This window comes from Rhinolophus sinicus, chromosome 2 (genome assembly GCF_057876585.1).
Source record: "Rhinolophus sinicus isolate RSI-liver-muscle chromosome 2, RSI-T2T, whole genome shotgun sequence".
Classification (NCBI taxonomy): domain Eukaryota; kingdom Metazoa; phylum Chordata; class Mammalia; order Chiroptera; family Rhinolophidae; genus Rhinolophus; species Rhinolophus sinicus.
Window position 1 is genome coordinate 91,237,827 of NC_142502.1, and position 4,120 is coordinate 91,241,946.

Below are 4,120 nucleotides of genomic sequence, written 5' to 3' on the forward strand. Positions count from 1 at the left end.
AACAACAGGTGTTAGGTAATCACACATCCTAGAGACCATCCATGCAGGACTTACTAACAAGTAGCCCAAGATCGTTTTGCAGAACTGTAGTCAATGCATCCAAGGTAGGAAATAGGGCAGCATTGAGACCTGTCTAGGGAGAAAGGAAATTCCTAGAAAAGGTCTTTCTGAGTGTTGGTGATGCTTCTTCTCAGTACAGGCCAGGTAGGGAGCTTCCGTGGCAAGGATAAGCTGAAACCTGAAGAAAAGATAAAGTTCAATTTATTTTCAGTTGGGTTGTTAATCACTTAAAACGGCACTGTTTTTAAATAATAATGGTGGCAAAAGCTATGATTCCTCCTTGAGGTAGCCACTGGGCAGGAAAGAGAGCTTTTCCTAGTTGGAAAATGGTGATTCCAAAAGAAGATAAAAGCTATTTCCTGCTTTTACCTCACTCAATCAACCTAGTGCAATAAACTGGTTACATTAATTAAATAACTACTCAGTTAAAACACTGCTATTTGGATGGCTTTGTTACCTGCCTCAGGTAGGACTCCATGCTGAACACAGAAATGGGTAAGGCTCCCGGTGGACACGTCCCCTTAACTAGAAGAAAACCACTGCTGGAGAATCTCCAGAGCAGACCCTCTAAAGAAGGGGGTCCCAGGGCAAAAATGTTGGCACTTGGGCCTAAGGTGGTCTGAAAGCCCTTCACAGAATTGTGATGAGGGATAAATGTGATGACGTATGGCAAGAATGTAGCTCCATACCCAATACAGAGTAAACACTCAAAGCCGATAACAACCGATCACAAGGTGGTGCCAGTCGTTGTGCTGAGTACAGAGCCAAGACGGACCCCGAGACTGACTCCTGAACATAATTCCCATTAACTACATCCTTTCTCCTCCTCCTCTAGTGCTTCTTGTTCTTACTTTCCTCCTGTCAACATTTTTGTTGTTATTGTTCAAGTCTAGGAGAGAATCATTTCAGCCTCTGCTGACAACATAATCTCTCACAGGGCAACATCATAATGGAACGGCAGGAATATGTACCTGTGAGAAACACTTACTCTCCTCCAAACTGAAGCTATTCTACTCTAGGGCTCACATGGTAGTGTCCCACAGCCTTCAAAACAACAGATGAGCGTACATCCTCAATTCAGCTCTAGGCTTCCAGGAATGATTAATTACAGTAAAATATGAGTATGAACAATGGAAAAAAAAAATCTATGAGCCTTGGTCCTACCAATTCAATTAGGGACAAATTCTCAGGCTAAAAACCCTTAGATCAAATTGAAATTCTTTCAAACTGCCGTTTGTGAAAGACAGTTTTTGCCAGTCACCTTTAAATTCAGTCGGCCAGCGAATTAAGTTTCCAGTTCACAAAATGTTTCCAATAAACAGAATAGAAAATAATAATATACTTTTATGTTTCCCCAGAAATTTATAACCAAACACATTTATAACCATCTCTCATAGCCAACAATGGTTTTATAAGTTCTGACTAACATCTTCATGCGACAATAACCCACTAAAATTATTTTATCACTTGTAGTGTTTTTACAAGGATTTATCGATGCGACAAAAGATCTATCTTGATAGAATTTTCCACCAACAAATATTTCTCAATCTTCTCACTAGAGGAATATTGTAGATAGGAGGTCATTTCATTTATCTTTTGGGAAATAATCAATTCTTATCTGTATAATCTTTACAATTAGTATAACATTGACTCAAATTGGAAGACATACTCAGGGACTCACATTCATGGTGAAATTTGAAATCATAAAGGGCACATTTTCCTTTTTTGACAAGCTGTTTGGGTTTATGGAAATGTCATAAATTTCCCATAGCCAGAGCTGCAGAGAGTGAGTGTTTGCATTGGATGGCATGTGGGAATCCTTCACTAGAATATCAATGATAATTAATGCTACAATGACCCACTTGGGAACTTAGCAGACCCATTGTCTTCCAGAGTCTCAGAATGTTAGAACTGGAGACCACCTTGAGGATCTCTCATATGGTAGTTTGTAACTCTGATGGCCTAGTAGAACCATTTGAAGAGCTTTAAAACTCCCAGATGTCCAGTAGCACCTCAGACCAGATACGTGGGGATGATGACAAAACATTGGTATATGTTTAAAGTCCCTCCATGTTATTCTAATGGGCAGCCAGGTTAATATTTAATTGTCTTTTAGCCCAAATCTTCACATCATGGAAGAGATCTAGTAACTCTAGGGAAAGTGGGTGGTAACAATTTTATTCTCTTTTTCCTTGTGTCTTTTAACTAATGGTTCTGTGTCCAGAAATTGTCAGCTCAATACGTCTATAGCCTGAAGAAGCAAGTGTTAGGAGCTTCTTGAATGCACTACATAAGCCATTTCATATTTTAATGGAGCATGAGAGCAGGTGTATGAGAATCACATTACAAGTCAGCATGCATAGATTTAGAACATTAGGACATCCATGCATTAATTAGCACATTATTCTAAGGAGCCTCTAAGATCTCTTTCCAGTCTCAGAGTCTTTGTTTAATTTCCATGTTAAGATTCAGCTCATTTCAGAGTGGGCCAATGGAGAACACAATTCATTGGTGAGAGAAACCCCAGGCTGCCTCTCTTTCTTGGAGGGATTTCAGCCCTAGTTTATTATAAATTAATATATATGTACTGTGTGCTTTTGATGGAGAAATGATAACACTCTTGGATATAATCTCTAAACTAAAGGAGCATATAATATCACTGAGAATATAAAACAAATGAAGGTAAGTTAACTGAACTGTTTTGGCCTTATTGCTGGTGTTCAAAGTAGTTTATGGTATTTGAGTTGTTCATTGATTATAACTGTTGTTTTTCCAATTGTCCAATACTTAATAATTCAGGTTATTAACAAAAATAAATTGTGTTGTAACATTAGACATGTTACTCCCCCAAGCAACAGGCTTAATTTCTAGCTCCTCTTGATCCCTAGCCTGTTTTCTGGATGGTTCTATCTGAGCATAATGAAATGGGATGTCAAAGCAATCTCCTGCATTCGGCTCTATGTCTCTTCTCCTTTGAGTTTACCATAATCTCAAATTGTAGAAATGAAGAAAAACCTGGATTACATGAATTGAGCCTGCTTTTCCCTCTGAAAAGGAGAATATTCCCCAAAGAAGAAGAGCATCTTTATTCGCTCTCAAGTTCTATCAAAGAGACCAATCACTGTTTCAGGCCCCAGTAGTCTACAAGTCTCCTTCCGACTCTTTTTGGTAAGATGCACACACTGTCTAACAAGTAGAGATCCTCTAAGATCAAGCACGCTGTTTCAGGAAGTGTCTGTGTCAGCATGACCATTCTATTAGGTTGGTGCAAAAGTAATTGCGGTTTACAAGGTTAAAAATAATTGCAAAAACCTCAATTACTTTTGCACCAACCTAATACAAAGGAATGTTTCATATGGAAGTTTGGACATGATGATTCTGTAACAGTTCTGCCAACATCTACAGAGAAATTATCAGTGAGTATTGGTGAATGCTTCAGACAGTCTTGAAGTCAGGGTTTTCTGGGGTGATGAAGGCAAGAGGGAGGATACTCTGAGAAACTGATTCTGAGAAACTGACCTTTGATTTGTCCTTGTGGTTATCACCCAACACACTTCCATTTGTAAACAAATGCTTGAACCTTATGGAAGGTAGTTGCTTTGCCAATCTCCATAACAGTTAGGAGCCACCAGGATATGATATTTAGAACACATATTGAAAAAGGGAGTTTCTCCAATGACCTAGAGAGCCACACCCCTGAAAGACTCAGAGGCGTCTTTGAAAGCACTTGAAATCCAGAGACATATCTAAAAGAAAAAATTCTATAGTCCCACTTACAGCCATCTTCAGACACGTGTGTATATCCTGCATTTGTGCTTGCTGCCTCTGCCTGTTGACTTTCTGTCAATGGTTACCACCATTTTGAAATGTATGAGACACATGAATTGTAGAAGAGTTAATTGACTTCAGAAACTAATTTCCTTTTTTGAAAATTACATGAATTACTATATATTCATTTGTTTGCTATTCAGCAATCATTTATTAAGACCCAGATCACAATACTAATACTAATACTATTATTATAGCATGTTTCATCACTTTGCTTGATTGAACTTTCTTC